Source organism: Ursus americanus, chromosome 13, assembly GCF_024610735.1.
Source record: "Ursus americanus isolate L20-20 chromosome 13, mUrsAme1.1.p, whole genome shotgun sequence".
Classification (NCBI taxonomy): Eukaryota; Metazoa; Chordata; class Mammalia; order Carnivora; family Ursidae; genus Ursus; species Ursus americanus.
The window spans coordinates 17,068,241-17,082,167 of record NC_142139.1 but is presented as its reverse complement, the minus strand read 5'-3'; the positions used below and the strand labels follow the sequence as shown (position 1 = coordinate 17,082,167).

Genomic DNA, 13,927 nt, shown 5'->3' with positions numbered 1-13,927 from the left:
GTATCCCATTAATTTCTTTAATCTCTGATTAAATTCCAAAAGAAAATATAACTCATAAAAGGTTAATCTTCAAAGACACTATCAAAGTTGGCCTTAGACATGTAGTGTCATTATAGAGCAGAAACAGGCTCCTTTCCGATGTCCACAATGCTTTTATGTAGATAGCAAACCTATCTCCCATTTCATGTTTCTTCCTTCCATAACTGTAAAATTTCTGGAACACTGGTATTTAGCAAATAACTGTTGACAGAATGAGAGCACACAAGTAAGCATCCAATCTTTACTGCACACGCATGAAGGTACGTGTCTCCCGCTGATCCTTTTAGCAGGCAACACAATATACTGAAAAGAGCACAGATACTGTAAATGTGGATGCCAATGTGTGTGACTTCTGGTGAGTCATTTAACCTAAGTCTGAATCTCTCACCTGTATAATAAAGCGAATAATACCAACCTCAGGGAGTTATTATGAAAGTTAAATAACATACTGAGAAGGTGTCACAGGCGGGTTTTTCAAGAAGCAGACCCTGAGATAGAGTTAGAGGGCAGAACGTTTATTAGAATGATCTTAGGACCAGCACCTGGGGGAGGGTAGGCAAAAACCAGGATTGGCCACAGGAGAAACTGACCTTTGATGTGGGCCTGATAACTACTTCAGCTGACTCTGTATGGAGCTTTTGAGCTGAAACAGGCCATCAGAATTCCCCCAGGTAAGGCTAAAGTGGCTGGACTTTTATACCTGCTCCTTGATCAGTCATTGGAGGTAGGCCACCCTGGGAAGGGTGTGACCTTAAGCAAGGCGGCTCTGTGCAGCTGAGGAAATCCCTGAAGGGGCTGACAGGAGTGGAAGGCAGGCTGTGGACAGCTCTCCATGGGCTGGGCAGCGGACTTTCACCTGCAGAGGATCAAAGCACCCAACTCCATATTCACCACAACAGGCTTGGCAAATATCAGAAAAACCAAAAGTAGTTCCCTTTTTTTCACTTTCCTCTAGTCATCAGTCCCCCCCCCCAATCTAGACAGACTACCCACTCTTTTGAGCCTTGTCCCAAGTCACAATCCATGCCATCGTGCCCTCCATTCACCCTCCCTGAACACTTCCTACTTTCCCTACCTCGGCTAAACATGCACTTTCTCCCTCTGCACCCACCAACTTAGTGAAAGCACTCACATCTTTTCTTGGATATAAGGTCAATCGTTTTACAAACATTTGTATTTTTGCTCATCTGAATGTTCTTAATTTCTCTATTTGTATTACCCGCGAGGATCTTAAAGGGCAATATTGCCTCTAACACTTGATAACATCTTAAAATATCAGCATATGCACCAAGAGGCAGGCACCATCAGTGCGACCCCCATCAAACATCCAGTACCCACTCCTTGAAGACCTAAGAAAAATCTACACATGGATCAACAACTTCCAACCAGAGTTCACACTCTGATCAGTTTCAGAAAATGGAGAATAAATTGAGCCCTTCTGAGTTACAAATTTTTCTAAGAACTAAATATCAGTTTTGTGAACTCAGAATATATCAGGGATTTTAAAAGCCCTGCAGAAGTTAAGGATGCATAGTCCTAATGGGACCTGTTGCCATTTCAGACTTGGTTGGGCTGGTCATCCATAAATGGGAACCCTGTATGTGAGCCCTCGCCCCTTCTATACGTGGGGCTTTCTTCTTTAATGACCTCACACTAACCCTGTAATCTCCCTTATGGTTAGTTTTGGGTTTTGAGAAGGAGGGGTGTTTGTTTTGTAATAAAACATTAACTAAAAGAATGAAATGAAAATCATGGAAGCCTTCAGAATAAGCAGAGGATAAGAATTTTCAGAAAATTTGCCCCATTCCCTTAAAATTGAGACTATGACATCATTAGCTAGGCGGGAAAATAAAAATAAAAACCCAATCAAAGTAATCAGTACTACCATGCTGTTTCTGAAAATAGTCCAGCATGCAGAGACACAAGAGGTGGTTTGCGTCTTTCCACAGATAGCAATGACATGACATCATCCTCCTTTGAATGACCACTTTGGTTGGAAGAGGGGAGAGTTCTGTTTGCTCTTGAGTTACTTCTAGTAGGTGGGCTGGTTTAGGACTATGTTTGCTTCTAATGAGGCATTAGACAGCTTTTACAGTGAAGAAAGATCTGGAGTTTTCAAACAATGCAGCTAGGCATTGAATTGTAATCCTAGTTGCGTGTGTGTGTGTGTGTGTGTGTGTGTGTGTGTGTGTGTGAACATTCACCATCCTAGTTAGGAAGAGGAATAGGAGGAAGAAGGGAGGAGGAGACAAGGGAGAAGGAAAGTATCAGGGAGGAGAAGGAGGGGAGAGGAAGAGAGGAGAAAGGGAGAAGAAGGAGAAAAGGAAGTTATTGGCAAAGGGAGGAAGAAGGAAGGCAGGGGAGAAGAGGGAATGGTCTTAGAGAAAATCAGAAATGGAATGGAGGGGCGCCTGGGTAGCGCAGTCCTTAAGCGTCTGCCTTCAGCTCAGGGCGTGATCCCAGAGTGCTGGGATCGAGTCCCACATCGGGCTCCTCCGCTGGGAGCCTGCTTCTTCCTCGCCCACTCCCCTGCTGTGTTCCCTCTCGCTGGCTGTCTCTCTCTGTCACATAAATAAATAAAATCTAAAAAAAAAAAAAAAAAAAGGAAATGGAATGGAAACTGCACACATGACCAAAGCCTGGGAAGTGGGCGACAGGTGCACACACATGTGTCTGGGTACACATGAAGCTATCGGGGTTCCTCATATGATAGCTAGAACTGAGTGGAGAAAATGAACAGATATGGGGCTCTCATGGGTTCTCATTATGTCCCATGTGCTGGCCTTAGTACTTTATTCTCAGCCCACAAAACAATTCTATGAAATTATCTCCAATTTACAAGCCAGGAAACTGGGGCTCAGATGAGTAAGTAATTTGCCCAAGGTCATAGAGATAGCAAATGGGAGAAATAAGATAAAACTCCAGTTGTTTTTGACCCAAAAATCTTTGCTCACAGTAGAAGAATGACTAATGCTAATTAAAGATTTCATAATTTCTCTTGTCAGTTCATTCTAGTCTATATTCTTGGTCACGAAATAAAATATATGGCAGTAAAGATTAAACACATGTCGTCGTATTGAGTCCAATATCTAAGACAATGACAGCTGCACCCAGGACAGTCTTGCTGTAGAGTACCCCTTCTCTTAGATGGTGATCGTGTTACGGTTGCTTACGTCTGAGGATATTAGGAGTTTTCCTAGCTTTTTGCGTCTAGCCACAACTCCTCACGTTGTGGGCAGAGACTTCTCTCTCATGGACAACAACCAGCGCTCGATCTCTCTGTACCTGTCACTTAGCGTTTCCATCAGAGCCTCTGTCTGCAGTGAGAGCAGCAGAGCAGACACTGCCTGGGGCTGTGTTTCAAGGCCCTCACAATTTCCTGCACCAAAATATATACCTGACTCACCTGATAGTTAAAATCTAAAGTTCCATAATCAGCAACTTGAGCCAGCCAGGAAACAAATTTTCTGTAAGAGAGCACAATAATGTTGGGAGTTCCAATTGATGTGGTTCCAAAACTTCCTAGCCTCCCAGTGTGCACAGCGATGTAAATGCTAGAAGGGCATTCCCAAACCCAGCAATAGTAGCAGTCACTAGGACCCCATTTACTCATGTTCGTCCTCTAGAAAGAACATTTTTTAATATTGTCTAAAATTTCCTCCATATGTAACTCATATCTTAAACTTTTTCTCTTTTATCTGTATTCAGCTCTTTACCATGTTTTTTGAGGAGGTTGGAATGTCACATAAAAGAAAACTAGAGTAAAGAAACCCAAAATGTTGCAAATGTTTAGCTGACACAATCCAGGTTTGAAGTAAAAACTTTTAATGGGTATTTCTACAAGACTTTGCATCCATGTAAGCTGCTCCTGTATTTAATTAGTGTGATTGGTAAATATTCTCTACTACTGGATGACAGAAAAACTGAAAGAAAATTCCAAGGATGTTAAAAAGTTATACTGTGTTCAAAACATCTAATACATTTCTTATTTTGAAGATAAAGAAAAAGCATGCAATGTGGGGGCTGGGAGTTTTTAAATACTTTATTTTAATTTGGTATAATTCTAGACTTCCAGAAAAGTTGCAAAGAGAGTACAGACAATTCCTTTATAGCCTTCACCCAGTTTCCCCTGATGTTATTATTGACAGAACCGCGGTGCATTTGTCAAAACTAAGAAACAGACATTGGTACAGCACTATTAACTAAACTACAGATTATTTGAATCACCAGTTTTTCCACTAATGCCCTTTTACTATTCCAAGAGCTCCAGGATTTCACATACCATTTAGTACAATTTTTATTAAAGCAGAATCTGGTTCTTCTCAACCCATGAAGTACATGGTAGACAGATAATTGGTATAAGTAGCCCCAGCTTATTAGCCTGCCAGGATGCTTGTGATTCTTGGTCTTGTCCTCTTGAGGAAAAAGCTATGGGAAAAAATTGAAAGAAGAGGTTCAGACATGTCACACAGACAGAGAGAGCACATACGCAGTGCTACCCACTGTTACGTGTAGAAGGAACTCATAGCACCTAGCCCCCAGCCATCCTCTCCTGTGGGATCCAGGCTTCAGACATCAACACTGTGACCAGGTTCACACAGAATTGTCGTCCAGCCGCCTCCCTGTTGGATCCATTCTGATTTTTCATGCCGGCTTGCGAGTTGTCTAAAAATTCATGATCTTCTATGGATATTTGAATCGTTTCCAGTTTGGGTCTATTATAAATAATGCTGCTATGAACTCATACATGTCTTTTAGTGAGTACATATTTCCACCGAATATATACCCATGAGTGGAATTGCTGGTTCATAAGTTATGCACATAATTCAACTTCAAGAGGTCTTACCAAATATTTTTTCAAAGTGATTATACCAATTCACATTCTCACTAATAGTACATGAAACTCTCCCTGTTCCATCTTTATCAATATTGGCACTGTCTTTTAATTCTGGTCATTCTAGTGTAGGAGCACTGCATTGTGGTTTTAATTTAAATTCCCTAATGAACAATGATGTTGATACACTTTTACAGGATTTGTTAGCTATTTGGACACTCGCTTTTATTAATTAGCTGTTCAAGTCTTTTGCACGTTGGACGAATCTATTGGACTGTCTTTTGAAATTTTTAGCGGTTCCTTACACATTCTGGAAAAACGCCCTCAGTCAGAAAGATGCATTTTCTCCTAGTCTGTAGCTTGTCTTCATCATAATAGTGTATTTGAAAGAATGGGTCTTAATTTTAATGACATAATTAATTTTTTCCTTTAAATCTGGCTCAATAGATATTTACCTAGCCTAATTTTTTTGTAAGAGAGCACAATAATGTTGGGAGTTCCAATTGATGTGGTTCCAGAGTTTTGACAAATGCTTTATTCTAAAGCTTTATTGTCTCATCTTTCATGTTTAGATCTGCAATCTGAGACTATACTTGCGTATAGTGTGAAGTAGAGCTTAAATTTTCCTCCCCTTTTTAAAAATACAACATCCGATTGATCCACCTCATTTGTTGAAAAGAACATTTTCCCCCCTTTGAACTACAGTGTTATCATTGTAATAAATCAAGTGACCTATACACGGGAGTCTATTCTGAGTGCTTACTCTTCACCTGTTCTATGTGTCAATCCTTGAGCCAATACTACCTTCTCTTAATTATTCTAGCTTTATAGTAAACCTTGACACTAATAAGTCTTTCGTTTTGCTCTTCTTTTTCAATATGATTTTCGCTATTCTTGGATTTTTGTATTTCTATTTAAATTTTAGAATTAGCTACCATCCTTCTCCACCACCACCATTCTGGGATTTTAGTTAAGATTAAACTTTATCAACATATCACTGCAGGAAAAAATTGACATGTTTATAATATTGGATTTTCCAATCTATGAAGATGGCGTATCACTTCTTATTATTTTGTTTTGTTTCTCCTTTTTTTAAAGATATAATGTACATATAATAAATTTCGTACTTCTTAATTGATGGTTCTATGAGTTTTGACAAATGCATATAGTCATGGTAGCACCAGCTTAAATAAGATATGGAATATTTTCATCATCCAAAAACCCTTTGTTGCACCTTTGTGGTCAACCCTTCTCCCTCCCATGATCCCTCAAAACTACTGATCATTGTTCTGTCCCTGTGGTTTTGCCTATTCAAAAATGTCATATAAATGGTATCATAGAGTATTCAGCCTTTTCAGTCTGGCTTCTTTTACTTAGCATATTTGAGATTCATCCATGCTGACATATTTTCTCCTTTTCACTTTTGAGTAGTATTCCATGGCGTGGATATACCACAGTTTATCCTTTAGGTAGTTGAAAGACATTTGGGCTATTTCCGTGTTTTGGCAATTATAAATGATGCTACTATAAACACTTCAGTACAAATTTTTATGTAAAAATAGTTTTCATTTCACTGTCAGTACCTAAGAGTGTAATTACAGAGTTTTATAGTAAGTGTACATTTAACCTCATAAGAAACTAGTAAACTATTTTCTAAAGTGGTTGTAGCATTTTTGCTTTCTCATCAGCAGTATATGAGTATGTTGGTACCTCTATAACTTCACCAACGCTTGGTGTTGGTCTTTTCATTTTTTTAATGACTAATGTTATTGAGTATCTTTTCATGGGCTTATTTGCCATCCATATCTTCTTTGGTGTTTAAATATCAGGGCTGCTTAAATATTCTACCCATTTTAGAAGACATGAACAGATTTCCAAAGAAGACATCCAGATAGCCAACAGACACATGAAATGGTGCTCAACATCACTCATCATCAGGGAAATGCAAACTACAATGAGATATCATATCACACCTGTCAGAATAGCTAAAATTAACACACAAAAAAACTAAGTGTTGGTGAGGACATGGAGAAGGGGGGACCCTCTCACACTGTTGGTGGGAATACAAACTTATGCAGCCACTGTGGAAAACAGTATGGAGGTTCCTTAAAAAGTTAAAAATAGAACTACCCATGATCTGGTAATCACACTACTGGGTGTTTTCCCAAAGAATATGAGAACACTAATTTGAAAATACATGTACACCCTTATGTTTATGGCATCATTATTTACAATAGCCAAATTATGGAAGCAGTCCAAGTGCCCATCCACAAATGAATGGATGAAAAGATGTGAGATATGTATATTATTACTCAGCCATAAAAAAGAATGAAATCTTGCCATTTGCAACAGCATGGATGGATCTAGAGAGTATAATGCTAAGCTAAATGAGTCAGTCAGAGAAAGACAAATACCATATGATTTCACTTACATATAAAATTCAAGAAACAAAACAAAGGGGGGAAAAAGACAAACCAGAAAACAGACTCTTAACTATGGAGAACTGATGTTTACCAGAGGGCAGGTGGGGGAGGGAGACAGGGGTGAAACAGGTGAAGGGATTAAGAGCACACTTACCACGATGAGCACTGAGTAATATATAGAATTGTTGGATCACTATACTGTACACCTAAAACTAATATAATCCTGTATGTTAACAACACTGAGGGGTGCCTGGGTGACTCAGTCAGTTAAGTGTCCAACTCCTGGTTTCAGCTCAGGTCATGATATCATGGGTTGTGGGATCAGGTCCCGCATCTGGCTCCACATTCAGCTTGAAGATTCTCTCCCTTCCCCCTCCCCAAATAAATAAATAAATCTTTTTTTAAAAAAAGAACTACACTGAAACTAAAATAAAATATAAATAAAGAAATATATTGTCCTTTTTTTGTGATTGGATTATTTTTTTCTTATTAGTGAGTTTGGGAGTGCTTTATGCATCCTGGATACAAGTTTTCTATCAGATATGTGTTTTGCAAATATTTTTCCCAATATTTTTATTCTTTTAAAAGTTTGTTTTTGAAGAGCAGAAGTATTTAATTTTGATGAAGGCAATTATCAATATTTTTTTCAGGCATCATGTTTTTGATGTTATATCTAAGAAATCTTTGTGTAACCCAAGGTCACAAAGATTTTCTTCTATGTTCTTTAAAATTTGTATAGTTTTCGGGGCGCCTGGGTGGCACAGCGCTTAAAGCGTCTGCCTTCGGCTCAGGGCGTGATCCCAGCATTGTGGGATCGAGCCCCACATCAGGCTCTTCCACGATGAGCCTGCTTCTTCCTCTCCCACTCCCCCTGCTTGTGTTCCCTTTCTCGCTGGCTGTCTCTATCTCTGTCGAATAAATAAATAAAATCTTAAAAAAAATAAAAATTAAAATAAAATAAAATAAAATTTGTATAGTTTTCAATTTCTCTTTTAGTTCTGTAATCCATTTTTATTTATTTTTTATATATGATACAAAATATGGATTGATTCATTTTTATATATGAATGTGCAATTGTTCCAGCACATGCAGATATACATATTCATATTTATTTACCTACTATATCCACTTGTTCTACATTGAACTGTTTTTGCACATTCGTCAAAAAAATCAATTGATCATTTACATGTGGGTCTACTCCCGGACCCTCTGTTCTTTTTTTTTTTTTTTTTAATGGTTGTGTATAGGTTTTTTTTGATTGTTTGTTTGTTAATTTTGGGTGAAACAGATGACAGTAGAGAAGAAATGCAGTAGAGAGAAAAAGAGGGAGGGAGAAAAAGAAAGAGAGAGAGAGAGAGAGAGATCAAATATTCCCAGGGGAGCAGATTGATTGGAAAGAAGTTTGATGTTACAGTTTGAATTACTTCAGAGTGTATCTTCTTTTTTTTTTTTTAATGATTTTTTATTATATTATGTTAGTCACCATACAGTACATCCCCGGTTTCCAAGGTAAGGCTCGATGATTCACTAGTTGCGTATAACACCCAATGCACCATGCAATATGTGCCCTCCTTACTACCCATCAACGGTCTATCCCATTCCCCCGCCCCCCTCCCCTCTGAGGCCCTCAGTTTGTTTCTCATAGTCCATAGTCTCTCATGTTTCATTCCCCCTTCTGATTACCCCCCTTTCTTTATCCCTCTCTTCCCCTACTGATCATCCTAGTTCTTAAGTTCCATAGATGAGAGAAATCATATGATAATTGTCTTTCTCTGCTTGACTTATTTCACTTAGCATTATCTCCTCCAGTGCCGTCCATGTTGCAGCAAATGTTGAGAACTCGTTCTTTCTGATAGCTGAGTAATATTCCATTGTATATATGGACCACAACTTCTTAATCCAGTCGTCTGTTGAAGGGCATCTCAGCTCCTTCCATGATTTAGCTATTGTGGACATTGCTGCTATGAACATTGGGGTGCATATGGCCCTTCTCTTTACTACATCTGTATCTTTGGGGTAAACACCCAGTAGTGCAATGGCTGGATCATAGGGTAGCTCAATTTTTAACTTTTTAAGGGACCTCCACACTGTTTTCCAGAGTGGCTGTACCAACTCGCATTCCCACCAACAATGTAGGAGGGATCCCCTTTCTCCACATCCTCTCCAACAATTGTTGTTTCTTGCCTTGTCTATTTTTGCCATTCTAACTGGCGTAAGGTGGTATCTCAGTGTGGTTTTGATTTGAATTTCCTTGATGGCTAATGATTTTGAACATTTTTTTCATGTGTCTGTTAGCCATTTGTATGTCTTCATTGGAAAAGTGTCTGTTCATATCTTCTGCCCATTTTTTGATTTGTTTATTTGTTTCTCGTGTATTGAATTTGAGAAGTTCTTTGTAGATCTTGGATACCAGTCCTTTATCTGTAGTGTCATTTGCAAATATATTCTCCCATTCCGTGGGCTGCCTCTTAGTTTTTCTGACTGTTTCCTTGGCTGTGCAGAAACTTTTAATCTTGATGAAGTCCCATAAATTCATTTTATCTTTTGTTTCTCTTGCCTTTGGGGATGTGTCATGAAAAAGGTTGCTTTGGCCGATGTCGTAGAGGTTGCTGCCTATGTTCTCCTCTAGAATTTTGATGGATTCCTGTCTCACATCGAGGTCTTTCATCCATTTGGAGTTTATTTTTGTGTATGGTGTGAGATAGTGGTCAAGTTTCATTCTTTTGCATGTAGCTGTCCAATTTTCCCAGCACCATTTATTGAAGAGACTGTCTTTTTTCCACTGGATGTTTTTTCCTGCTTTATCAAATATTAGTTGCCCTATGAGCCGAGGGTCCATTTCTGGGTTCTCTATTCTGTTCCATTGGTCTATGTGTCTGTTTTTGTGCCAGTACCATGCTGTCTTTGTGATCACAGCTTTGTAGTATAGCTTGAAATCCGGCATTGTGATGCCCCCAGCTTTGTTTTTCCTTTTCAACAGTTCCTTGGAGATTCGGGGCCTTTTCTGGTTCCATACAAATTTAAGGACTATTTGTTCCAGTTCTTTGAAAAATGTCCTCGGTATTTTGATCGGGATAGCATTGAAAGTGTAGATTGCTCTGGGTAGCATGGACATTTTAACTATGTTAATTCTTCCGATCCATGAGCATGGAATATCTTTCCATCTTTTTATGTCTTCCTCAATGTCTTTCAAGAGTGATTTATAGTTTCTAGAATATAGGTCTTTTATGTCTCTGGTTAAGTTAATTCCAAGGTAACGTATGGTTTTTGGTGCTATTGTAAATGGGATGGATTCCCTAATTTCTCTTTCTTCGGTCTCGTTATTCGTGTATAGAAATGCAACTGATTTCTGAGCATTGATTTTGTATCCCGCCACGTTACTGAATTGCTCTATAACTTCTAATAGTTTGGGAGTGGCTTCTTTTGGGTTTTCCATATAGAGTATCATGTCATCTGCGAAGAGAGACATTTTGACTTCTTCTTTGCCAATTTGAATACCTTTGATCCCTTTTTGTCGTCTGATTGATGTTGCAAGGACTTCTAGTACTATGTTGAATAATAGTGGCGAGAGTGGGCATCCTTGTCGAGTTCCTGATCTTAAGGAAAAGGCTTCCAGCTTTTCCCCATTGAGAATAATATTTGCAGTAGGCTTTTCATAGATGGCTTTTATGAGATTGAGAAATGTACCCTCTATTCCTACACTCTGAAGGGTTTTAATCAGGAAAGGATGCTGTATTTTGTCAAATGCTTTTTCGGCATCAATTGAGAGGATCATATGGTTCCCGAGTCTTTTCTTGTTGATATGATGTATCATGCTGATTGATTTGCGAATATTGAACCACGCTTGCATCCCAAGTATGAATCCCACTTGATCATGATGGATAATCCTTTTAATGTACTGTTGGATTCTATTAGCAAGTATCTTGTTGAGGATTTTGGCGTCCATATTCATTAGGGAAATCGGTCTGTAATTCTCCTTTTTGAGGGGGTCTTTGCCTGGTTTGGGGATCAAGGTAATATTGGCCTCATAGAATGAGTTTGGTAGCTTTCCTTCTGTTTCTATTTTTTGAAATAGCTTTAGGAGAATAGGTATTATTTCTTCTTTGAGTGTTTGGTAGAATTCCCCAGGAAAACCGTCCGGGCCTGGAGTTTTGTTATTTGGAAGGTTGTTTATCACTGACTCAATTTCTTCATAATTAATTGGCCTGTTTAAGAAATCAATTTCTTCCTGTTTCAATCTTGGTAGTTTATAGGTTTCCAGGAAGGATTCCATCTCTTCCAGATTGCTTAGTTTATTGGCATATAGCTGTTGATAAAAATTTCTAATAATCCTTCCAATTTCAATGGTGTTCGTCGTGACCTCTCCTTTTTCATTCATAATTTTAATAATCTGGGTCCTTTCTCTTGTCTTTTGGATAAGTCTTGCCAGTGGTCTGTCAATTTTATTGATTCTCTCAAAGAACCAGCTTCTAGTCCTGTTGATCTGCTCTACTGTACTTCTGGTTTCTGATTGATTGATTTCTGCTCTAATTTTGGTCAACTGCTTCCTCGTGCGTGGAATAGGCCTGTCCCTCTGTTGCTGTTCCAGCTTCTTGAGGTGAGAATATAAAAACTGCATTTTAGATTTTTCTATTCTTTTGAGTGAGGCTTGGATGGCTATGTATTTCCCCCTTAGGACTGCCTTTGCAGTATCCCATAGGTTTTGGACTGTTGTATTTTCATTCTCATTGGTCTCCATAAATTGTTTAATTTGATTTTTGATTTCCTGGTTTATCGAGTCATTCCTGAGCAGGATGGTTCTTAGTCTCCAAGTGTTTGAGTTTCTTCCAAATTTTTCCTTGTGGTTGAGTTCCAATTTCAGAGTGTTGTGGTCTGAGAATATGCAGGGGATAATTTCAATCTTTTGGTATCGGTTGAGACCTGTTTTGTGTCCCAGAACATGGTCTATTCTTGAGAATGTTCCATGGGCATTAGAATAGAATGAATATTCTTTGGTTCTGGGGTGTAGTGTTCTATATATATATATCTATGAGGTCCAACTCGTCAAGTATGGCATTCAAAACCTTTGATTCTTTGCTTAGTTTTTGCCAGGGTGTTCTGTCTATTTCTGATAGTGGAGTGTTGAGGTCCCCTACTATTAATGTATTTTTATCTATATGTCTCTTTATTCTGGTTAGGAGTTGGCTTGTGTATCTTGCTGCTCCCCTGTTGGGGGCATATATATATATATAATTGTCATATCCACTTGTTGAATACTTCCTTTAAGAATAATATAGTGCCCTTCTGCGTCTCTAACTATAGTCTCTAGTTTAAAATCCAATTTATCTGATATGAGAATTGCTACCCCAGCTTTCTTTTGAGGTCCATTTGCATGAAAGATGGTACTCCATCCCCTTACTCTCAGTCTGAATGCATCTTTGGGTTTGAAATGAGTCTCTTGTAGACAGCAAATGGATGGGTCATTTCTTTTTATCCAATCTGCAACCCTGTGTCATTTTATGGGAGCATTCAAACCATTCACATTAGCGCTAAGAACTGAGAGATATGATTTTAATGATGCCATGTTGCCAGTAAAGTCTTTGTTTGTATTGGTTGTGACTTTCTTTTGTGTATCACTCTTGGGGCCTTTTTACCTTTATAGAACTCCCCTTAATATCTCCTGTAGGGCTGGTTTCGTGGTTACGAAATTGGTTAATGACTGGTGATTCTGAAATGTCTTTATTTCTCCATCAATTCTGAATGACAGCCTTGCTGGATAAAGGATCCTTGGCTGCATGTTTTTCTCTGACAGAGCTTTAAAAATGCTCCCCCAACACTTTCTCTCATTCCAGGTCTGTGTAGTCAGGTCTGATGTAATTCTGATGCCTTTGCCTTGGTACGTGAGAAATTTCTTTGCCCTGGCCGCTTTCAATACTGTATCCTTGGATCTAATATTTGCGAATTGCACTATGACGTGACGTGGCGTAGGTTTGTCGTGGTTGAGCTTGGGAGGGGTCCTCTCTGCCTCTTGGACATGAATGTTTGTTTCCCTCACTAGATTCGGACCCTCTGTTCTGTCCCAGTGATCTACACATCTATTCTTTCACCAATATCCTTAGTCTGGTTTTTAAAGGAACTTTCTCTAGATTTGTACCTGACTACCCTGTTTTTGTACTGGTCTGCTGCATGGTATAGATGAGAACAGAAACGATTTTCTAAAGAATGTATTTTCTGAGCCTTAGCTCTCTGTTACCATTAAACAATGTCCCTCTAACTGTTTTAGTAAACATGTAGACTCTTTCTTTGGGATATTTTTTTTATTCATGTCCTTCCTATTGTTTTGCTATAGAAAATGCATTAGGATAAAGTTATCTGAAGATGACAATAAAAGGAAACTCCCTTAAGCAAGCTAACCATGGGTCCAAGAGATGCTCTACCATTTTTCTGTATGTTCAGTGGCCCTCAACCACTGCCAAATACAGAAACACACAGACCAGCACGCATATATTTATTGGCTGATCACAAATTCTCCTCCCCACCTTCATTCCGGTATTCTTCACCCAACTTTCCTTTCTATAAAATCCTTCTCATCTTGGGGGACCTGGATGGCTCAGTCAGTTAAGCATCTGCCTCTGGCTCAGGTCATGATCTC

At 38.8% G+C, this 13,927-nt stretch overlaps 1 long non-coding RNA gene across 9 annotated transcripts in view; it reads right to left on the bottom strand.

Moving 5' to 3' along the window:
- Window positions 1–538: 538 nt before the first annotated feature.
- Window positions 539–13,927, bottom strand: part of LOC148109061 (uncharacterized) — a 229,516-nt gene continuing 216,127 nt past the window's right edge. For all 9 annotated transcript variants that reach the window (XR_015726481.1, XR_015726484.1, XR_015726485.1 and 6 more), the window contains 3 exons: window positions 4,322–4,467; window positions 3,446–3,506; window positions 539–895 (listed from right to left, as the gene is read on the bottom strand). This is a non-coding gene — a long non-coding RNA (uncharacterized LOC148109061). The remainder of the gene's footprint in view (window positions 896–3,445; window positions 3,507–4,321; window positions 4,468–13,927) is intronic.